We start from the raw sequence: 24576 nt of genomic DNA, 5'->3' as shown, positions 1-24576 counted from the left end.
CTGCATAATGCGAGGAGGCAGGAAGGCATCCTCAGGGACACTATATTAAAGATGTTCAAGAAAATGAGTAAGCTCAGCGGCAAGTAAGGAGAGCTGAAACTGGCGAATTGTCGTGAAGAATGCCCAACTGAGTCGTTCTGGGAGGCAAACGTGGTGGAGCTGAGCAAAAGAGACCAAATGAGACCAACAGAGATAAGATGTTAAAATAGGGAATATCATAGTGACGGTTGAGCACAAGCAAAGGATAACACTCAAGGAAAATCATATACACTATGTAACAATCAGTTCAGAATACACAATTAGAAAAATGTAATCTAGGCTTGCAAGTATTAAATAAAAGCATTATATAATCAAGCACAGTATACAAGCAATCAAAGACATGACATAACTCAAATAAGTGAAAGTAGAATAGCAAACAGCATTATAAAAGAATAAAGCATAACACTTACCCATTGCAAATGCAGGAAGACAAAACAGGCCGCAAAAAGGTTGTTCACACTTGAGAGACTGAAGAACGTATGCTTGAACTCAGAGAAAAATAAGGGCTTTATACTCACTCATATTTTTTAACATAAAGTTATGGGCGTAAATAAGGAAACGGAAAGACAGGAACCCCAAATATGGTGTTGGTTGGGAGAATAGAAGCCAAGGCCAAAGATAAGGGAACTGGAAGAAGTTGAATCAACACAAGCAGAAAATGGAAGATAAGGGGAAAAGAAGACAGAAATGGAAGAGAAGGCAGAAAATGGAAAATGATCATTAGTCATCCAAGGTCAAGGAATAAAAAATAAAAGATACGGTGGCTACAGGGTATAAATATGAGCGTGAAACAACAGTCAGTGTACTTCCTCACTATGGCGTGCTCTATCATTTGTTAATGTGCTGTTCATTTTGATGTGAAGTACCCACCTTCTACTGAGCTCTTTGAAATGTGCATGGAAATAAAGAAGTTTTGCTTTTACTCATCCAGGACTGAGGATCCTTCATTGGCGGTTTGTGTCTATTATATTTGTGTTTTTTCTAGAATTGGCTGGGCATTATTGGGAATCCTCTGAGCAAAGAAATCCACCCTCGATGTGTCGCCTCAGAGACGGGCTCTGAGTTCCGACAATCTCAGTCACTATTTGCAGAGTTATCTTTTTTAGCTAGAGCAAATTGATAAAGCTTGGTAACATGTTATAGGAGGGTTATAATGTACTAACTTTATTTGGATGAGACAGACTATGCACCACGAGTTCTGAGTAGCTTGGGATGTAAAATTGCAAGTGGATAAGATGGTTTCTCTCGGGCACTGAATGGTAAATTGCAGGCTTTGCTCTGACCCTTTTGAAAGGTTGATAGTATTTGTTAGCAATGGAAAAAAAAAGTGATTTTAAACAAACTACGAGCCATCCCTTGAGATAAACAGTTCCGAGATAGTAAATTACAGACCTCTGAGGTGTTGATTACATGGGTATGTCTTAAATCCTAAATGAACGTTTTCACTGCTATGGCATGGCTATTGTTTGTCAATATGTATCTTAACTATATTTGTATTTGACCATATTTTCTGTTGAGGACCTTAGCAAGTCTGAAATTAATGGTAGGACTAGCATTAAGACAAAAATCTAATTCATGCTTCTGCCTTATTAGCTGTTAGCTCGAATGAATATGTCCATGCACTTTTTTCCCCCTAAATCTTAGAGCGAAGAATTCCCATTCAACAGCTGGCTGAGCATTTGCTGTCTGGCAGCAAGGCGCTGTGGCTTAGTTGGTTAAAGTGCCTGTCTAGTAAACAGGAGATCCTGGGTTCGAATCCCAGCAGTGCCTGATGCAGTTGTCCTTTGGTGCTTCCGCTTGAGTGCCTTCCAGCTTTTTCTTTATGGCTTGAGATAGAACATTGCAAGTGGATAAGATGGTTTCTCTGGGGCACTGAATGGTGAATTGCGGGCTTTGCTCTGACCCTTTTGAAAGCTTGATAGTATTTGTTAGCAATGGAAAAAAACAGTGATTTTAAACCGACTACGAGCCATCCGTTGAGATAAACAGTTCCGAGGTAGTAAAATACAGACCTCCGCAACGTAGCGGCTCTGTGGCGCAATGGATAGCGCATTGGACTTCTAGACTGCAGCGGTAGAGCTATTCAAAGGTTGTGGGTTCGAGTCCCACCAGAGTTGCAGATGGATTTTACTTGTCTTGCTAGTAACTTCATTTTACACTAGGTAGATTGAAGAGCCATATCGCATTTGACATGTCCATGCTTCTGGCATACCGAAATGCTTTGTTGGGCCCTGACTCCTCTTGTTCACCTACTCATTTGACCAAAACTCTGTATAACCCTAATCATGTTCCAACAAATATGCACAGAATCATTCCATACTTTGTGCTCACACATCCAAAGCCCACAATAATGTTTTGATTAGCAAAGATTAGGAACATGGGCACAACTGTTTTGTCTCATCGGCACAACCAAAGACTCTTGTGTTGATTCAACTGCCAGGCAATGGTGGATTCTGAGGTGTTGATTACATGGGTATGTCTTAAATCCAAAGTGAACAGTCCAATGGTATAGTAATTGTTCTAAATATGATTCAAAAATCTCTTATATTAAACCAATACAACATGCATGGGTCCAAGAGCAACGATCTAGGTCAGCTGAATACCACTTAGGACATTGGTGCCTAATGTTGGTTAGTTGCAGGTCCCTTTGTCATTGCTGAAAGCATGGTACCATGGCCATACAAACTGCAATGAAAATCAGGTAAATTGGGTACGACTGTGCTGTGATTTCAACACAAAACATTATAGGCCTTTTATCAATGAGCAAACTGTTTGTGGTGGTACAACGCAACATATCAGTTTTTTTACATTCTTATTCATATTATATCTTTTCACTCCTCATTACATCTGCACTTATATATCTGTATGTATATTTATCAACACTGTACATTCTGCCCAACATTTCACATTCATCTGTGTATATAATGTATGTGTATATATTTATATATATATATTTTTATATATAGTAGACTGTTTATTCAGCTTGCTACTCCTTAATGCCATAATCTTGTGATCTGTAACCTTTCATTTCTGCACATTTTCTTAATTACTGTACACCTTTATATTTATTCACTGTACTTCTGAATGTCCACACATCTCTGCACTGAAATAGCCTTTATATTTATTCACTGTATATACTTCATATATATACCACTGCTGTAAATATGCCAGATAGTTATCTGCACTGTAAATATGCCAGATATTTATCTGCACTTTTGCACGACTGCTACATTTTGCACTTCTGGTAGATGCCAAACTGCATTTCGTTGCTGTGTACCTGTACAATGCAATGACAATAAAGTTGTATCTATCTATCTATCTATCTATCTATCTATCTATCTATCTATCTATCTATCTATCTATCTATCTATCTTTTAAACGTGAAGCATAGCTTGACACAAGTGTCTTGCAGCGATCTATAGGTATCTTCGCCCATTCATCATGGGCAAAAGCCTCCAGTTCAGTCACATTCTTAGGCTTGCGCACTGCAACTGCTTTCTTTAAGTCCCACCAGAGGTTCTCAATCGGATTTAAGTCTGGTGACTGCGATGGCCACTTCAAAATGTTCCAGCCTTTAATCTGCAACCATGCTCTAGTGGACTTGGAGGTATGCTTGGGATCATTGTCCTGTTGAAAGGTCCAACGTCTTCCAAGCCTCAGGTTTGTGACGGACTGCATCACATTGTCATCCAATATCTCCTGGTACTGAAGAGAATTCATGGTACCTTGCACACGCTGAAGCTTCCCAGTACCTGCAGAAGCAAAACAGCCCCAAAGCATGATTGACCCCCCGCCATGCTTTACAGTAGGCAAGGTGTTCTTTTCTTCATAGGCCTTGTTCTTCCTCCTCCAAACATAGCGTTGATCCATGGGCCCAAACAGTTCTAATTTTGTTTCATCAGTCCACAGAACACTATCCCAAAACTTCTGTGGTTTGTCCACATGACTTTTGGCATACTGCAGTCGACTCTTCTTATTCTTTGGGGACAGCAAGGGGGTGCGCCTGGGAGTTCTGGCATGGAGGCCTTCATTACGCAGGGTGCGCCGTATTGTCTGAGCAGAAACTTCAGTACCCACATCTGACAAATCTTTTCTCAGTTCCTCAGCAGTCACACGGGGACTTTTCTCCACTCTATGCTTCAGGTAGCGCACAGCAGTCGAAGTCAGCATCTTCTTTCTGCCACGACCAGGTAGCGTTTCAACAGTGCCCTTTGCCTTGAATTTGCGAATGATGCTTCCTGTGGTGTCTCTTGGTATGTTTAACATCTTTGCAATCTTCTTATAGCCATTGCCATTCCTGTGAAGAGTAATCACCTGTTCTCTTGTCTTCCTGGACCATTCTCTTGACCTCACCATGTTTGTAACCACACCAGTAAATGTCTAGAAGGAGCTGAGTATCACAGTCATTTTAAAGCTGCCTAATTGGTGCTTATTAGGCTTTATTGCTGCTCCCTGATATCCACAGGTGTTTTCAATACCTGATTGAAAACACTTCATTGAACCTCTGTTCTTCAGAGTGGTAGTCTTTAAGGGGTTGAATAATTATGTCAATGAAGAATTCACAAAAGAAACATTTACTACTGTATTACAAAACTAATTGATGTCATTTTAGTTGCATATGGTTCTTTAAGAAGTCCTTGTAGGATTTCATTCTGAATACAATTACAAATGTACACTAAATTCCCTAAAACCATTTACAGCATTGGGGGTTGAATAATTTTGAACACAACTGTAACTGTTTGTGCCGATGAGACGAAAAACTTGTAGCTGTTTTACTTGATTTTTGTTGCAGTTTGTCTGCCTGTAGAACCACTAGCAGTGATGGAGATTTCAAAAGAAAACGTGCCTCGTGTGAGGATCGAACTCACGACCTTCAGATTATGAGACTGACGCGCTACCTACTGCGCTAACGAGGCGACCTGGGCGAAGGCCGTTACTAGGAACCCCCGCTCTGAGAATGTAATACAATTAAGGGCCTGTTGGCTGTTGTTTTTGTTTTGTGTAAAAAAGATTTTTTAACTGATTTAGAGCAACTGCTGTACCAATGTACTGTCCAAACTGACTGTACGGCATATCCATGTTATTACAAACCTCGGAATCTGAGCTTGCTAGGGCGTTGTACCACCACAAACAGTTTGCTCGTTGATAAAAAGGCCTATAATATTTTGTGTTGATATTACAGCACAGTCGTACCCGATTTACCTGATTTTCATTGCAGTTTGTATGGCCATGGTACCATGCTTTCAGCAATGACAAAGGGGACCTGCAACTAACCAACATTAGGCACCAATGTCCTAAGTGATATTCAGCTGACCTAGATCGTTTGCTCTTGGACCCATGCATGTTGTATTGGTTTAATATAAGAGATTTTTAAATCATATTTAGAACAATTACTATACCATTGGACTGTTCACTTTGGATTTAAGACATACCCATGTAATCAACACCTCAGAATCCACCATTGCCTGGCCGTTGAATCAACACAAGCAGTCTATAAATGGTTGTGCCGATGAGACAAAACAGTTGTGCCCATGTTCCTAATCTTTGCTAATCAAAACATTATTGTGGGCTTTGGATGTGTGAGCACAAAGTATGGAATGATTCTGTGTCAGGAATATTTGTTGGAACATCCGATTAGGGTACAGCAACGTTTTGGTCAAATGAGTAGAACCATGTGGAACAAGAGGAGATTTTTGAAAACTGCGCCCAACAAAGCATTTCGGTTTAGGACGAGAAGCACGGACATGTCACATGCGATATGGCTCTTCAATCTACCTAGTGTAAAATGAAAGTTACTAGCAAGACAAGTAAAAAATGCACAACGACTCTGGTGGGACTCGAACCCACAACCTTTGAATAGCTCTACCGCTAAGTCCAGAAGTCCAACGCGCTATCCATTGCGCCCTCAGGGCAATTGCTGTCAACAGTTGTGTGTTGCATGCTAATTTCCACAGAATTTTAGTGGTTTGTTGAGACTATGATCAGATATTAGATAGAACGTTTTCACTGCTATGGCATGGCTATTGTTTGTCAATGTGTATCTTAACTATATTTGTATTTGACCATATTTTCTGTTGAGGACCTTAGCAAGTCTGAAATTAATGGTAGGACTAGCATTAAGACAAAAATCTAATTCATGCTTCTGCCTTATTAGCTGTTAGCTCGAATGAATATGTCCATGCACTTTTTTCCCCCTAAATCTTAGAGCGAAGAATTCCCATTCAACAGCTGGCTGAGCATTTGCGGCAGCAAGGCGCTGTGGCTTAGTTGGTTAAAAACATACAAAGGTTATTAAATACAACATGCTTTAAAACACATCCAAATACACAGGACCAAAAACAGTGTGTTATTTAAAAAGGGACTTCTCTGCATTTAATTAATGCTTTTTCTATAATAACTTATATAAAGTGCCAGGAAAATTTCTTTGGGGTTTTTAGTCACTTACTTTACAAAAACATGCTGTATGTTACCACTGAAATGTTGCAGTAGTTCTATATTGTGACTCTGGATTTTTCAAAGAAGAAAGACTGCATTAGTTATAGTAACAGTTGAATTGTAACACACAGGTCACATTGACAATTGTCAGTCTCACACTGACCTCTAGTGGCACTGTCAGTGCTTGATTTTTGCTTAATTTTGTGCTAATTATATTAATCATTTGTTTGTTTTCGAATATGTTAACGATGTATCTCTCTCTCTCTCTCTCTCTCTCTCAGACTAGAGTACAGATGTGCAGTAAAAAAGCTAACACATCTGGCCTATTAAGGAGATGTGTAAGGATGTGAGCAGTGTGTCAGGTTTCATTTAAAACTGTGATGAGAACTTTATAGTGCCTTCATCCTGTACAAACAACTGATGATGTTTGGGAGTGTGGATGAGAGAGCTGGTCTCATATTGCTCCAGAAATAATTATTAAGTTACTGAAAATAATTTGCATTGTTTAGTGGCTGTTTCTCTGATGTAGTGACTGTCAGAGTAATGAAAATACTCCACCATGTACAGTAATTGGGTAACAGTAGGTGGCAGGTCATGACAATAGAATTAATGACTTCAACTTTAATGAAAAACAAACACAAAGGTGAATGAGAGAGATCTCAAAGTGAGCTACCTAGTAGCTGAACTCGTAGCCTAATCAAAAAAAGCCCCGCACTGTGGCAGAGACATTAATGCTACCTGCCTGCAAAGCCGCTGTCAACAAGATGCTCGGCCCTGACGCAGTTAAAGAAATAGCTAAAGTTCCTCTCAGATTACACAATTACCAGACGTATTGATGAAACTAAAAACAGAGAGACACTGAGAGCTGCTGAGCAAAAGCTTTGTGTCTTTCCTCACTTCCTGCAGGAAATCATCGTTGTGTTCATCTAAACAGCCCCAGATTTCACACTGAGTGACTATAAACTTACTGAGAGACTGAATTAAGAAAGAAAGGAGAGTAAATCTTTTCTATTATATAATATTTTCTATTCTTTTTATTCACCTTTTAGTCTTGGTATTTTTTCCAGATCTAAATAAGAAGAAACATTGCAAAATCTAACATTCACACATTAATATGTTTAATCCACAATTGTCTCTGTACACTACACTGTAAAAAATAAAATGTTGAGTAAACTTAAAAAATTTAGTAAATTTGCTGCAAAGCAATTTTGAGTTTACTCAACTTCCGTGGTTAAAGTTATGCCAAATCATTGTAGAAAGTGGATTGAAACTGCTACTTTAAGTTAGGTATACCTTCCTCAGTAAGTTCATCTAACCTTCCTCAGTAAGTTCATCTAACTAGTCATCATGAGTTTGTTTAAAGTTAAAAAGGGGGTTGAGTGAACTTTAAAAAACGAGTAGGGAGAACTACAGACCTGAAGTTCAGTAAACTCAAAAAAGCTTTGCAGCAAATTTACTAATTTTTTAAGTTGGTTCAACTTAATTTTTTTCTTTTAATTTACAGCTTTAAATGTTTCATTCAAACTTCTTTTACAAATTCCTGTTTGGCATTCACATTAAAAATCAAACACAGATATTGCAAAACATACTGTAAACACAATGAAAAAAGACAAACATTTTTTAGAGAAAAATGTTTATTTTACCATTTTGCCAAGTGACACATTTCCTGTCAACATGAACTGCAAAAATTGCATTCAGATAGTTTTTTCTCTAGTCATCAAAATATAATAAATAATTAAAAATAAAATATATATATAAAATTGAAATAAAATAAAAGGCAAAAAAGGCAATCTTGTAATGCCTTTAAAGTGCTGGAGTAAAATAAATTGTTCTTAAAATGCCAGAATAATCTTAAAATGCTCCAAAAATAAACAAGCAGAGTTTCAACACATTCGTTAGAGCAATGAAGTATTAACTGTTATAAACAAAACTTGAAAGTCATTAAACCTTACATTAAAACTCAAAACTGACTTTGGCATATATTGTACTGTAATACAGCTACTAAACAAACAGGAACAAATCAGTACTTGCACTTTTGATCAGCCATATGAACTGCAGCTACTTCAACTTTACCAATTTGTTTTTAAATCACTGGACTCTAGAAGAGCACTGGGGGTCAAGACCAATAAACACTTTCTGAATAGTTTCAACGTGTACTTTAGTTCTTTAAGATAGCGAAGGATTTTATTGGCATAAATCAAGTCAAATAGGAGAGCAACAGCTGTAGGGACGTCTTGCACATTATCCAGCACAACCTGCTCCTCTTAAACTACAGACAGGCACCTTACATTTGGGTTTGAATGGATGGTGGCAACGTCATCTTCAACGACAGTTGAGACCCCCTTCTTCATCCCTTCTGTGTGAGTGTCTTCTGGGTCTGTGTCCTGCAGTAATAAACACAGATACAAAACCCATTTTTAATTGATAGAGTTCTGCTGGACCACAAAGAGATTTTTATATTGTTTAAGATAGGTCACTCAAAATCACACATGCCACAATTTTCCATTGTGTTTGCTTGGATATAGACCATGTTGCCAAAAGTATTGGGACACCCCCTTCTAATGAACAGGTTTGACTACTTTAGTAATTTTAATGAGTACAAATCTTAACGTTTAAGCATAAGATGAGATTCGATGGAATTATATTTTATAGGAACAGTTTGAACAGGACCATTTTCTATTCTAAAATAGCAATGCTGCTGTGTATGAAAAGGTTCAAAAAAGAAATGACTAATTCAGTCAGTGTGGAAGAACTTGACTGGTCTGCAGAAAGCAATGGCTTAATCCCAGATGAACATCTCTGGTGGGACTTATATGCAGACATTGAGCCAAAAACTAATCACCAAACACTAATGATTTCTACTTACAGTATATGGACAAAAGTATTGGGACACACCCTTTATTAGAACAGAAAAAGGCACTTTCAAATCTGTGGCAACAAAGATGAAAACATAATTCATGTATTTACAAATTGTATTTCCATCTCTGTTGCAACAGTTTTGGAAGTGTATAAAATGACTACCCATATGTATAAGTCATTGGTGTTTGGTTTGAGTTTTTGGCTCAAGCGCTACATTTAAAGTGACATCAAAGGTGTTTAGATGAGATTAGGAGTTGGCTTCATGCAGACCAGTCAAGTTCTTCCACACTGAATAAATAAATACTTTCCTTTTGAACCTTGCCTTATACACAGAGGCATTTTCATGTTAGAAAAGAAAACTTTTGGCAATACAGTGTAACACTTAATTTTTGCTGTCAGACTTATTACTGATAAGTATTCAACTAGGATTATTTAATAAATAAATTTTTGCCAACATTTTGCCTCCTCCATTCTACTCTTTTCCCTGACGTGTGGCTTATAGAACAGTTATCAGATTAGTTTCAGACACCAGACAAAACTGTTTTCTCTTTACAGGATCTGTACCTCAGGTATGAGATAATATGCCTATAACAGACTGATAGCACACTTACCAGGCAAGACTTCAGGAAGTTTCCAGACTTTTCCCCTCATAAACAAAGGTAGACTTTTGAGAGCTGTAGGTTTATTTTGAGCAGCACACCTGAAGCCTGAAAGACACAGAAAAAGTTAAAACCTTCAGATTTATGCTTCCGAGATATGTGGCTACTAAAAGTTGAAAGGACATTGGTTGCCAACTCACAATCTTTAAAAGGACAAGTGACTGCGTCATGCCTCCTCAATGGATTAAAACTGGGATGGCTAACAAACATCTTTAAAATCACATAACTCACATGAAAAATTACATCTTGTCAAATGTGTTTTTAACGCACCTAAAGTTTTAAAAGTGCAGATGCAGTCAGTATACAAACAAGGATGCTGCCAGGATCTCCCTAGATAGTGCCGAAGCCTGTAGTGTTTCAAAAGGACCTCTCTGCTACTGTGGGCAAATCTGCAAACCTATAAAAAGAAAAACAAACACAGTTTGACATGTGCAGTAATACATTCCATCTAAATTGACATTAATTGTTTAAAACACAACATAAATATTACATACAAAAAATGAGACTATACAATGAATCACATTCAAAGCTAAATAATAATGCCAAATTACATTGAACTAGTTAAATGGTGCTAAGAAGAGCTATGCTAAAAAACACTAAGCTCCTGAAATACTAGACATTTGCTGATAATTCATGATATATTTTCTGTATTTTAGACTGGATGTTATGTAAAGCACGTTATGTTTTACGTCTAAGATCAGAAATAACCACACGGTTCACAAGGTTAAGAATACTCTATAACGTACTGAAATGTAAAATGCTGTTTTTCCCCACTTTTTAATAACACTAAATCCATCCACAACACACAGTCCATTAAACTACAGTTTATTGTAATAACTATAACATACAAAAATCGTGTATTTTGAAACATTTCACTCAGATTTTGCAAAGTGAACTGAACATGACCTTCAAATGAAGCACGCTAACTGTCTGAGCTCATTGCAAAATATCACTACATTCCTTAAAATAGTTTTTCCAAAAACAACTTTACATTTTACGTTAAGCATCTGTGTAATTTATTTAGGTTATTTTCGAAAATAAAACTTAAAGAAAGCTTACCTGAATCAGAGAACATCCAGCCCCTAGTAAAATGCGGTTGATGAGGGGAAACCCTGTGCACAATGCTAGGGAAACAGACTGCGCATGTGCAATGACGGGAAGTGAATCGCTTGAATGAAGAAATCAAAATGTTACGTTTTCCCAACTTAATTGTTTATTTTTATTGGACAAAACAGTAGTAAACGTGCAGTTAAATCGTTTTTATGAGTAAACTCAACACTGTGCTCAAAAATATGTCCACCTAACTTATAATTTTAAACTGAGTTAACAATTTGCAAGTTGGATTTTTTACAGTGTAGTGAGAGTCTGAGGGCTGAAGTCAAGTGATATAAAACATATTCTTTTGAAACAAGACGTTTCTCAAGATCTTTTTGAACCTTTTTGATCTTGTAGAAAGCACAAGAGGAATCATGTTTGCTAAAGAGATAATGTGAGTTTTAATGGACTTCCTCCTCGTCCCAGAAAACAACTTTCACCTCAAGTAAAGGACGCTATGTTTGTTTCTAACGTTTCTTTTACGTTGAAACACTTCTGTACATCGTTCACTTCACACAGTAAAGACTTAACAATAAACTACTATCACACATTGATGAAACGCTGTGAGCAGGATTTGAACCTGCGTGGGGAAACAAGCTTTCAAGTCCAACGCCTTAACCACTTGGCCATCGCAGCGGTGATGAAGTTTGCTGAAATGTCTTGACTTGTCTAAAATTTCACCTAAAAAGAAACATTTAGAATTGAAAGTGTCTCTGACAGACTTTGGCACTTTTCTCACCATTAAACACAAAACAGTTTGAGTCCCGTTGAGTTTTCCTGCTGAGCACAGCACAATTCTTTAAGCACAAAAGAAGTGCAGATAATCCAGTTTCCATCATTTTTGCTATACAGGGTTCACTTCCTCTTGAACTTCATTGAACCCTTAGCAATATGTGGGTTTATACAACACATTTACTGAGAGCTAAAACCCCATTAGATTTCGAGTCTAACGCCTTTACCTCTCGGGCCATCACAGCAGCAGATATTGTCTTTTATATTTTATATATCGTTTTTCAACAGGAACGTAACTACACGTGTCAGCATGTTAAAAACCTCACTTTTGCGGAACAGGACGGCGAGCTCTCAGTCGTAAAATCAGACATCAAACATCATTTTTTCAAACACCTTTTTCTTAAACTACCAGTCAGTAGCTGGCGTGTGTTTTGCATGAAGTCCATGTGACATGGAGAATTAAATGATGTGCTCGGCGTAGAGCGTGAGATTCTTAATCTCAGCGTATTTAATTCCTTCCCCACATTGGGCAATAAAAAGCTTTTGCACTGGTGCGGTGCACTGAGATGGCAAAGGTTTCTATTCATGTTGGTGACACCTTTCTGACGAGCACCGCCGAATCTGGTCGTCCTTATTAACCCGCTGATAATCGCTACTGTGTGTCTTATTGTCTCAGTCGGTAGAGCATGCGATTCTTAATCTCAGGGTTGTGGGTTCATGATCTATGTTGGGTGAGGACAGCTATTACAGTGACATGCTTAGATGATAAAGGTTTCTGTTTATCGTGGGGACACCACCAAATCTGCTACACACAAAACGGGACTGGAAATGTGTGTGTGCCACTTTCCACTCAAAGGTTCTGTTTTGAAAAAAAAAAAAACCTTGACGAGTGTACACACATTCTGGAGACACAAAAGGTGAAAAGGGGAAACAGCGACACAGATGGTGAGATGAAGAACTGAAGTCAGATAGTTAAAAGTAAAAGATGCTGCAGAATAAAAAAGAGGAGGAGAGAGGAGAAAACAGTGAGTGTGAGGAGAAGATTCATATGGAAGTCTGTTTCTGTCACATAAAATTTTTTTCCAATTACAAGGTTTTTTTCCAAGTTAACTTCAGACCCATAACATGTTTACCGGTGGAGGCACCAGAAATATTGGATGTTTACGAGAAAAAGTCAGAGTTCATTTATGATTTTTTATTTATATATTTGTATTTGCATTTTGATGTAATATGCCAATTGAATGTTCTAAATGGGTTTAGTTTTCACAGAATGCAATTTCAGCAATAAAAATTTTTGTCTAAAAAGGAAACAAATTCATTTTCTTTTAAAGTTCATTTTAAGAGACCCGTCTTATATCCAATTACTCAAATAAACAATGGACTAATTGGTAGAAAACTTGATTACTAAAATAATCCCCAATTATAACTACTAAATATAGTGTGTGTGTGTGTGTGTGTGTGTGTGTGTGTGTGTGTGTGTGTTGTTATGTAGTGTCCTTGTAGATCTGGACTTCACTCACAGATGCTGAAGAATACTGGTTTCTCCTCCACAGCTGGAACTTGGGCTGGATGTGGGTGGACTCTGGATGTGGTGGTTCCTCTCAGTCTCACGCTCCTTATGAGATTAAAGTGTTGATGGAGCTGTAACACAACAGAGACACTGCTCTTACACACTGCTGTTAGTCTTTATGCCGACACCAGCAAAATTACCCCCTGATGCTGACTGAAATCCCCTCATATGACCAAACCCACACTTTATATTAATCTGAGGGTCCAGGGTTCAAGTCCCTGTTCGGGCGTTAAAAAGCCAACGGCTGGCTGATTCTTGGTGGTGGGATAATCCAAAGCTTGTTTGAATCTTCCCTTGACGTCCAAATTCCACGAGTTTTTTTTTCTTGCACAGAGTACAGGCTCTGACGTTTCCACATGCTTTACAAGTCTTACCCATACATTAGCAAATTATGGTTTAGTCTCACTGTGGTAAGCATCCTTTATGGTGTTCATTTTGACCAACCAATGGCTCTGACAATAGTCGTCTTTGTTTGAACCCAAAAGATATTGCCATGATCCTCCCATGCAAATATCATTAGTTCAAACATACTTTGACTGTGACATTATTTGAGGTGTCACTGAAACTTGAATTGTGAATACATCTTAGTCACTATTTGCAGAGTTATCTTTTTTTCAGCTAGAGCAAATTGACAAAGTTTGGTAACATGTTATAGGAGGGTTATAATGTACTAACGTTAATTTGATGAGACAGACTACACTTTGGACAAATTCAAAGTCTCCACATTGGACAATGAAAGATAGAGCAGCTGCTAATAAAGGCCAAAAGCAAGAGTCCAGCAACCATGACCTCGACGTGATTCGAACACGCACCCTTCTGATCTGGAGTCAGACGCGCTACCGTTGCGCCACGAGGTCCGAGGGGCTGTTTTGACCAGCCTCATGGCCCAGAGAAGGCTTTGCATTTTTCTCGTCGCGGTTGTAATGACAAATTGAGTCTGACGGTCAGGTTGCAGGCTCTGACATTTTCCGCATTTCAAGTCCCTGATTGTTGGTGTAAGTAAGATTCAGGAGTTACATTTCATATGTAAAGGAAACAATCTGTTACACTATACAGTGAAATAATGAACTCAGTGTCAGTCATTTGGTCAGTGATGAAATGTAAAGTTAGTTTGCAAAAAGCAAATGCTATATATAAGACTATGGACAAAGATTGGCAAAGGAGCTTTTAAGGTGCTTTTTATGTGAGTTATACATAGTCACATTTTTCAACTAGCCTGCATCCTTGAATACTGCTGTTGGACATGAAAAAGGGGATAACCTTCATGGTGGGCGTCTTGCAAAAAAGGCACATTAAACTATTGGAAAAAGATTCAAGAAACTCATGAGATTCGCCCTCTGAGCCAGCACAAAAACAAGTATTTTATTGAGTCCAGGTGTCGCAACTGTTCTAGGTTCAAAGAAGGCACCTTAGCAGAGCCCGGATAGCTCAGTCGGTAGAGCATCAGACTTTTAATCTGAGGGTCCAGGGTTCAAGTCCCTGTTCGGGTGTTAAAAAGCCAATGGCTAACTGATTCTAGGTCGTGGCATAATCCAAAGCTTGTTTGACTCTTTCCTTGATGTCAAAATTTTATGAGATTAGCAGTTGCTAATAAAGGCCAAAAGGTAGAGTCCAGCAACCATGAACTCGACGTGATTCGAACGCGCAACCTTCTGATCTGGAGTCAGACGCGCTACGGTTGCGCCACGAGGTCCGAGGGGCTGTTTTGAACAGCCTCATGGCCAGGAGAAGGCTTTGCATTTTTCTCGTCGCGGTTGTAACGACAAATTGAGTCTGACGGTCAGGTTGCAAGCTCTGACATTTTCCGCATTTCAAGTCCCTGATTGTTGGTGTAAGTAAGATTCAGCAGTTACATTTCATATGTAAAGGAAACAATCTGTTACACTATACAGTGAAATAATGAACTCAGGGTCAGTCATTTGGTCAGTGATGAAATGTAAAGTTAGTTTTCAAAAAGCAAATGCTATATATAAGACTATGGACAAAGATTGGCAAAGGAGCTTTTAAGGTGCTTTTTATGTGAGTTATACATAGTCACATTTTTCAACTAGCCTGCATCCTTGATTACTGTTGTTGGACATGAAAAAGGGGATAACCTTCATGGTGGGCGTCTTGCAAAATAGGCACATTAAACTATTGGAAAAAGCTTCAAGAAACTCCTGAGATTCGCCCTCTGAGCAAGCACAGAGACAAGTATTTTATTGAGGCCAGGTGTCGCAACTGTTCTAGGTTCGAAGCAGTTACTTGAGCAGATCCCGGATAGCTCAGTCGGTAGAGCATCAGACTTTTAATCTGAGGGTCCAGGGTTCAAGTCCCTGTTCAGGCGTTAAAAAGCCAACGGCTGACTGATTCTTGGTGGTGGGATAATCCAAAGCTTGTCTGAATCTTCCCTTGATGTCCAAATTCCATGATGTTTTTTCTTGCACAGAGTACAGGCTCTGACATTTCCACATGCTTTCCAAGTCTTACCCATACAGTAGCAAATTATGGTTTAGTCTTACTGTGGTAAGCATCCTTTATGGTGTTAATTTTGACCAACCAATGGCTCTGACAATAGTCGTCTTTGTTTAAACCCAAAAGATATTGCCATGATCCTCCCATGCAAATATCATTGGTTCAAACATACTTTGACTGTGACATTATTCAAGGTGTCACTGAAACTTGAATTGTGAATACATCTTAGTCACTATTTGCAGAGTTATCTTTTTTTCAGCTAGAGCAAATTGACAAAGTTTGGTAACATGTTATAGGAGGGTTATAATGTACTAATGTTTATTTGATGAGACAGACTACACTTTGGACAAATTCAAAGTCTCCACATCGGACAATCAAAGATAGAGCAGCTGCTAATAAAGGCCAAAAAGCAAGACTCCAGCAACCATGACTTGATTCAAACACATAACATTCTGTTCTGGAGTCAGACAAGCTACCGTTGCGCCACAAGGTCCGAGGGCTGTTTTGACCAGCCTCATTGGCCCAGAGAAGGCTTTGCATTTATCTAATCGCGGTTCAAATGACAAATTGAGTCTGACGGTCAGGTTGCAGGCTCTGACATTTTCCGCATCGGAAGTCCCTGATTGTTGTTTTAAGTAAGATTTAGGAGTTACATTTCATATGTAAAGGAAACAATCTGTTACACTATACAGTGAAATAATGAACTCAGTGTCAGTCATTTGGTCGGTGATGAAATGTAAAGTTAGTTTGCAAAAAGCAAATGCTATATATAAGATTATGGACAAAGATTGGGAAAGGAGCTTTTAAGGTGCTTTTTATGTGAGTTATACATAGTCACATTTTTCAACTAGCCTGTATCCTTGATTACTGATGTTGGACATGAAAAAGGGGATAACCTTCATGGTGGAAGAAACTCATGAGATTCGCCCTCTGAGCCAGCACAGAGACAAGTATTTTATTGAGTCCAGGTGTCGCAACTGTTCTAGGTTCGAAGAACGTACCTTAGCAGAGCCCAGATAGCTCAGTTGGTAGAGCATCAGACTTTTAAACACGTTCCTATTTTGTCTGTTCAGTGTCTATCCTTGATCTTTATGATGTGTGTATGTAAGGTAAACAGAAAGTCTTTGTGTGGGTTCACACATCTCTGGTTACTATGTTTTCTTACCCAATCAGGAACAGTATTAGCTCAGGTTTTTTCAGTGTGTATATATATACTTGTCTGTTGTCTGCAATAAACTGAAGAAGAACATATGCTGCATTCTGTGTGCTGTGTGATTCTTCCCTGATCAGAAAAGACACCACGGACATCGTAGATCGTATGGAAAACCTCTCCAAGAATAACTTGGAGTGACTTTGGGGTTGCTGGGTGCCAGATCACGAGTGGCATAAACCACTGCGAGCTGCAGCTCCCACGGCAAATCTGCACACAAACTCCATCATAAAATTAGGACTTGCTAAAGCACTTTCCTGTTGATAGAGAACTAAAAATCAGAGAATAAAGATAAAGATTGATAAAGGACTTGTTTAATTAATCCTTTAGTGATCAGTTACACTTTTTGCCAGATCCTCGACTGATGCTGCCATGTTTTTCTGTACTTGTTTATTCTTTATGTCTGTGTTTGAAATACAAAGGGGAATAATTATTTCATTGCTGTTTTGATTTCTAATGAAAATAAAGTCACTGTCAGAAGTGGGACTTGAACCCACGACTCCATGTGGAGACCAGAACACTCAGTTTCCTGGAAGGTATAGAAGCTTGAGTCTGGCGCCTTTCATATATTACTCTGTCTGTCTTATATTTTTTTCTGAATGCCTATCTGACAGCTTGTCTTTCTATCTATCTATCTATCTATCTATCTATCTATCTATCTATCATCTATCTATCTATCTATCTATCTATCATCTATCTATCTATCTATCTATCTATCCATCCATCCATCCATCCATCCATCCATCCATCCATCCATCTATCCATCCATCCATCCATCCATCCATCCATCCATCCATTCATCTGCTGCTTGTCAGTATTAACTGTTATTTTCCGCTCTGTCTGTCCCACTATTAGATAAACATCTACTTGTATCCTCTGTATTTCTTGTTTAAAAGACAAAGGAAACAATATTTTTATATTTTCTAATGAAAATAAAATTACTGTCAGAAGTGGGATTTGAACCCACACCTCCATGTGGAGACAAGAAGACTCATATTCCTGGAATGTATAGAAGCTTGAGTCTGGCGCCTTAGACCGCTCGGCCATCCTGACATACAAGCCTGTGTTTCTTATCCCCTTAGTGGCTGATAAAACTATTTTTACAAATTTCTGTCTACTTGTTTGTCTTATCTATCCTTCTATTTGTGTGTTTCTTATTTATGTAAGTCTTTTGTTTTTCTGTCTGAATGCCTATATACCTGCTCATCTTTCCTATCGATTAATATCTATCTATTTAATCTATCCATCTGCCTGCTTGCAGAGGCGGCAAAAGTACACACATCCTTCACTTAAGTAGAAGTACAGATATTCATGTTTTAAAAGACTCTGGTAAAAGTTGAAGTTCTGACTATACTTTTTTACTGAAGTTACAGTGAAGAAGTTTGGGCTTTGACATGTACTTAATTAGTAGTAAAGGCTTTGTTTTTACTTGTTTCAGTGTCACACTGGTAACTGGACCTCACATCATATTAATATTAGGGCTGTCAGTCGATTCAAATATTTAATCGCGCTGTTCTAAATGTAAAAAAGACAGATGACAGAGATGGCAGAAAGCGCCCCCTATCTGTTTTCTTTACTTTACAAAAGCACAGCATTTTGTTGTTATTATTATTGGTACAAAAAAAGTAGAGCCTTTACATATTTGAATGATGTGTTGCTCTGTTTGATCAAAAAAGACAGTAATTTATGTTCGTTTCTTTGTTAGGAGAAAAAAATAGCACAAAACGTGCTGCCGTGTTTGCCGCCCCAGACAGTAAAATGTTGAATGTGCGCATCATGACTGATTTCAGTGCTGATTTGAGACTTGGCGCATCAGTAAAACAAAGGTTTTTGATGGATGTGCAGAATCAGAAAAACCTTCCGTAACCATGGCTGAGTGAATCAGCAGCACTTTTTTAAGTCAACACCGTAGATAATTAAACCATGAACGAAATACATCTGCTACTGTTGCATGTTCACCATATGGCCTAGACATGGTCACCAATGCAAGAAACGTCAAAGCCTGGCTGTCAGGATGGCTGAGCTTTTTAAGGCGCTGCGTTCAGGTTGCAGTCTCCTCTGGAGGTGTGGGTTTGAATCACACTTCAGATAGGGGTGTACCTTCTTGGTCAATTTTTCTGAACTGAGCCCATGTGGAGGAAACTTGAGTTGTTATTGATACTGAAAAAACATGAGAGAAAACTATTTAACATGTCGACTCTGTTCTGTTGCTTTTTTGATACTGAAAAATTTTGGTAAAATTTCACTGTATAATAAAAACTCATCCAAATGCTTGAGCATTAAAAACTACAGACCAATCACTATGCTGAATACTGATTTTAAGATTTTAACCAAAATCTTAGCCAACAGACTGAAGGAAGTAATGCTGAGCATAATTAAAACTAACCAAGTGTATGGTTTAAAAGGAAGAGATATAGCAGACACAACAATTAGTATAAAAGATATGATAAGATACATGCGTAAACAGAATAAAGATGGTTTTATTATCAGTTTAGACTTTGAGAAAGCATTCGACAGGGTGGAACATAATTTCTTATTTGACGTTTTAAAGAGGTTTGGGTTTGGAGAACATTTTATTAAATGGATTAGGAGACAAAGGTGCAGTAACAAAAATTAAATGTAATGGGTTTTTAACACAGTGTTTTAAAATAATCAGATCAATAAGACAAGGATGCCGCTGTCAGCACTTTTATATTCTTTAGTTGCGGAACCTTCAGGACTAACTATAAAACAAGAGCAAGGAATAAAAGGATTAGGCATCGAGGGAGAAAAGAATAAAATATTGCAGTATGCGAGTGACACAACGCTATTGGTTAAAGATCTGGAGGGGTGAAAAATGCAATGCAAATCATACAAAAGTTCTGTAGGGGATCAGGAGCCAAAATAAACGAGGATAGAATGGTATATATGAGATTCGGAAGGGCGGCGGTTTTAATGGAGCATTTTACTTTTATGGAAGCAAAAGAAATAAAGATTTTAGGAGTTTTAATGGGAGGGATGAAAAGAAAGCAGAAGAAACAATGTGGGAGGAAATATTAGGAGGGATTGAAAGGAGGTTGATATTTTGGAAAATGAGAACATTAACACTAAAAGGGAAAGTTTTAGTTTTTAACGTCTTAATGATTCCTAAACTGTGGTACATTTTATACACATCATCTATGCCGTTGTGGGCAGAAAAAAGGCTGAAAAAATGTTTTTTAGATTTTTTATGGGAAGAGAAGCCTGCAAGAATTGCATACAACACCTTAATAGGAGCAGTAGAGAAGGGAGGACTGGAGTTAATGGATGTGGAACAAAGAAAAAACAGTCTGAGGGTGAAAATGGTAAAAAAAATAAATGGATAAAGAAAACAAGGCGACATGGAAAGCAACAATGGGTTTTTTCTTAAATAAATGTAGCAACTTCAATCTTGGAGACAACATACTGTGGATGAAAAGAAAGAATTGAATGACGGAGGGGTTGCCAGTCTTTTATAAAGAACTCTTGAGGGCCTGGGGCACATTTTTATCTCATGTACATTTTAATCCACAAGGAAGAGAGAACATTTTAAATCAGCCTTTATTCTTAAACAATGGCATTTTAAATCGGGGGAAAAAGATATTCTTTAAGAAATGGTGGGATGTGGGTATTATGAAAGTAAGAGATGTTTTATATGAATTCAAAGAGGGTTTTTACCAACACAATACATTGTGGACATAATGGAGGAGGCAAAGGAGGATTTTAGCAGACAGGAACGCTGTTTTTAAGAGACCTGTTGCAAATGAATATTGGTTGCGCACGTTTAAAGATTTAAAAGAAGACAGCATATGGAGGAATATGAAGGGATGAAACTGAATAAATACAAATAAAGTTGCAGAACTCCGACATAAGGCTATTTTTACAGATGCAATTAAAAAAAAGAATTGGAATGGAACAGTCCGCTTCATGCAAAGTTTGTAATAATGATGCTGAGGGATTTTTACACCTGTTTTTATACTGTAAAGAATTAGAAGATTTTAATAGGAAATGTAAAATAATGATGGTAAAATTGAGGGGGGAAGATGATGATGATATGGAATGGAATAAGGTGATGATGTTGGGCTTTGAGAAGAAAAGTAAAAACAAAACGCTTCTGAATCTACTTATGATGTTGATGAAGAGTACAATATGGGAAAGTTGGGTGGTAGCAAAGAGAGAATAATTTTTAATGGATGTCTGGTTTGTTTTAAAAGGAAATTTGAAAGTAATGTTGAATACTTGTTCTATCATTTTAAAGAAGATGGACATATAGATGAATTTGACAAAGTTTTTATGCAGGAAGTCACTAAGGTTTTAAAAGATTCAGATTGAAGAATGTCATTTTAACAAAATGAAAAGAATGTAAAAATAATTGTGATTTTCATGCTCTGGGAGGTTGAGAGCCTTTTAACCTGATGTATTTTCACTTGGAAATGTATTCTCAAAAAAAAAAAAGTTAAGGATGGACTGCAAATCCATTGTGCTTTACACGCGTGGGTTCCAGTCCCACCCTTGTCGCAAGGTTTTATCTTAAATTGCCGAATTATTGCAACTTCTAGCTTTGTTGCTATTTCTATCACAAGGCTTCAGGATATAATGCTTTTCAGCAAAGCCATACTTGACTGTTTAGAGGAAATTCCAAAGCTGTGTGGTTTGCGTAAGCATTGCGACATTTTGCCTCCAAAGGCTTTCCTAGGGATTGTGGCTCCCCTTCTTTCTTGCTGTCCACTTAAATGCCTCCAGTGGCATCAAGAGCCCAACTGAGACAACAAACCAAAATTTACCATTGGCAGATGATGCAAGTGTGCCGCTACTTTTAGAAGAATTTCTGAAGCTGTTTTTGTCGCTGTCAAATTTGTAAAGGTTGTCTGTTTCCATGATGATTCGTAGCAGCTGTGGCAAAACGACAGTGGCAAAAAAACCTTGTGTCTGAATCCTGTTTTTATATGTGGATGATTGTTGACAATCAGAGGGAAATGCAATGGACTGCCAATTCTGCACAGCCTGTTGTGTGTTTTTTTATTTCTTTGTTCTCAAACAAAAGTCTTTCGTTAAGCGTGTTTTGTGCATGCCGCGACAGCATCTCCTCCACAAGCTGGCAGTCCTATTTCGAAGCTTAACTACTAGTAGCGTGGCTGAGTGGTCTAAGGCGCTGGATTTAGGCTCCAGTCTCTTTGGAGGCGTGGGTTCGAATCCCACCGCTGCCACTTTATAAATTTGGTCAAATCTCCTTCCGTAAATACTGCAGAATTTAATCAGCGGGTCCAAAGCCTAGATCCATCAAGATCGGGGGTCGCTGTAAATGCTAGTCAAAAGGTGCTTGTTTTAGCTCTATGTTAAACAGTCTCACGAGTTCTTGTCAAATAGAATACAAAGGTTATCCTGCACTGCACACAGTTTTTCTTTTAGTTTGTCAAGTTTAGCCTTTTTAGTCAAAAAGTAATGATTTGTATTTATTTCTCAGAACAAACAGATAGGTCCAAAACACACATACTAAGCTTATTTTCAGAACACAATAAAGGACTGGATTATGCAGATCAGTGTACTCTGTACAGCATTGTTGTGAAATCTGTCCTTTTACTTTTATGTGACACTTTTTCTTTCACAAATGCTGTAAATAAGAGAGTCATGGTTCATCAATGATCCATCTCCTAATTGAATTATTAAGATAAAATGCCACTATAGAAACGAAAAAATAAAGAATCTGAGGATACTAGCAGATAAGATGTTGCATTCTTTTCCCTTTGCACTTTATTTACACACAGATTTAGCCACACAGCTGCGCACTTTTGTGCCATTCCTGGAACCAGATTCTGTTTAAATAAGAGACCATGCTTAGCTATCATGATAACAAAACAAGTGTTCAAGCCAGTGATGTCAAATGAAAGCTAGACTGGTGTCTCACAGCGACATGCTCAAGCATTTGGATGAGTCTTCGATATTCAGTGAAATTTTGCCAAAATATACGTTCAAACTGATTTTCTCCATAAGAATGAATGTAAAAGCGATTTAATCCGTTCCGAGATCTCATTCGATCGCTTATTTCTGCACTTAAAAAGTATTTGTAGCCTATTTTAACAAACAAATACACTGCAAATTACCGTAATGTAAACATAATTGAACACTTACTCATGTGGTAGTGGTTGATTGCGAGTGTGAGATGCGCAACATGCTCGTAACCTTCTCAGTTTCCATGGTAATTCTATTTACTTTTGTTTTCGCAGCACCATCACTGATTTTCTTGGGAGACATTTTTCAAGATTTCTAGTGAAATAAAAATATAACACAAAAAAAAAAAAAAGTTCTGTTTTTGCTGCACTGAACAAAGAGAGCGACCGAGTGATACGTCATCATCTAAGTGACTGATGCTTCACTCCGCCGAAAACGGGGAACCTGCAGCATGGGTTTGCTCGTGGCTTCGAAATTTGCTAGTGAAATAGGGTAAAATTTTGCAAACAAGGTCACTCGTATCTCCGTTTGCTCATACTATAGGTTGTTTGTACAATGGGGTTTTACTGTACTACATTTTCTATATACTTTGTAAGATAAAGACGCAGTCTTGCACTTCAACGACGAAATGACGTCATCACACAATTATGTCACGGTGTTACTTAGCAACTTTTAGAAGGATATTAATTTATAATCCATAACAGTTTTAAAATAAAGATACATTTTAATTTCCCTTTGACCGATCATCTCAGTTCATCTCCTCCAAGTCCTTTAGCGAGTCAAACCTGACAAAGCTTGGTAACATGTTATAGGAGGGTTATAATATAGTAATGTTAATTTGATGAGACAGACTCCACTTTGGACAAATTCAGTCTCCACATTAGACAATCAAAGATAGAACAGCTGCTAAAAGAGGCCACAAAGCAAGAGCACTGCAACCATGACCTCGACGTGATTTGAACACACAACGTTCAGATCTGGAGTCAGATGCGCTAACGTTGTGCCAACAGGTCAGAGTTGCTTCAGGAACCTGCCTCATGGCACAGAGTTGGCTTTGCATGTTTCTCATCAAGGTTGTAATGACAAATGGAGTCTGATGGTCACGTTGCAGGCTCTGACATTTTCCGCTTTTAAAATTCCTGATTGTTGGTATAATTAAGATTCAGGAGTTAGTTTTCATATGTACAGGAAACAATCTGTTACACTATACAGTGAAATAATGAACTTAGTGTCAGTCATTTGGTCTGTGATGAAATGTAAAGTTTGTTTTCAAAAAGCTGATGCTATGCGTTAGACTATGGACAAAGATTGGCAAAGGAGCTCCTTGAATACTGCTGTTGGACATGAAATAGGGGATAACCTTCATGGTGGGTTCTTACAAGAAAGGCACATTGAACAAGTGGAGAAAGCTTCAAGAAACTCCTGAGATTCGCCCTCTCTGAGCAAGCGCAGAGACAAGTATTTTATTGAGGCCAGGTGTCGCAACAGCAGACATGCGCGCAGAGCCCGGATAGCTCAGTCGGTAGAGCATCAGACTTTTAATCTGAGGGTCCAGGGTTCAAGTCCCTGTTTGGGCG

The 24576-nt window shown here is 38.1% G+C and overlaps 9 non-coding genes across 9 annotated transcripts; 6 read left to right on the top strand and 3 right to left on the bottom strand.

Annotated features, from left to right (window-relative positions):
• The first annotated feature begins 1735 nt into the window (after nt 1–1735).
• trnat-agu lies at nt 1736–1809 on the top strand. The gene has a single exon. It is a non-coding gene; the product is annotated as a tRNA-Thr (tRNA).
• A 256-nt stretch (nt 1810–2065) lies between these two features.
• Nucleotides 2066–2156, top strand: trnar-ucu. Its single transcript is given in 2 exon segments — nt 2066–2102; nt 2121–2156. It is a non-coding gene; the product is annotated as a tRNA-Arg (tRNA).
• Nucleotides 2157–4882: 2726 nt separating this feature from the next.
• trnam-cau lies at nt 4883–4955 on the bottom strand. Its single transcript has one exon. It is a non-coding gene; the product is annotated as a tRNA-Met (tRNA).
• A 9219-nt stretch (nt 4956–14174) lies between these two features.
• Nucleotides 14175–14246, bottom strand: trnaw-cca. The gene has a single exon. It is a non-coding gene; the product is annotated as a tRNA-Trp (tRNA).
• A 560-nt stretch (nt 14247–14806) lies between these two features.
• trnak-uuu lies at nt 14807–14879 on the top strand. The gene has a single exon. It is a non-coding gene; the product is annotated as a tRNA-Lys (tRNA).
• A 763-nt stretch (nt 14880–15642) lies between these two features.
• Nucleotides 15643–15715, top strand: trnak-uuu. The gene has a single exon. It is a non-coding gene; the product is annotated as a tRNA-Lys (tRNA).
• Nucleotides 15716–17995: 2280 nt separating this feature from the next.
• On the bottom strand, nt 17996–18106 carry trnal-caa. The gene is made up of 2 exons: nt 18069–18106; nt 17996–18041 (listed from the first exon to the last, which is right to left on the bottom strand). It is a non-coding gene; the product is annotated as a tRNA-Leu (tRNA).
• A 4069-nt stretch (nt 18107–22175) lies between these two features.
• trnal-uag lies at nt 22176–22257 on the top strand. The gene has a single exon. It is a non-coding gene; the product is annotated as a tRNA-Leu (tRNA).
• Nucleotides 22258–24503: 2246 nt separating this feature from the next.
• Nucleotides 24504–24576, top strand: trnak-uuu. Its single transcript has one exon. It is a non-coding gene; the product is annotated as a tRNA-Lys (tRNA).

The sequence above is a fragment of the Silurus meridionalis genome, chromosome 3, assembly GCF_014805685.1.
Source record: "Silurus meridionalis isolate SWU-2019-XX chromosome 3, ASM1480568v1, whole genome shotgun sequence".
Classification (NCBI taxonomy): Eukaryota; Metazoa; Chordata; class Actinopteri; order Siluriformes; family Siluridae; genus Silurus; species Silurus meridionalis.
This window is presented reverse-complemented; position numbering and strand designations above follow the sequence as displayed.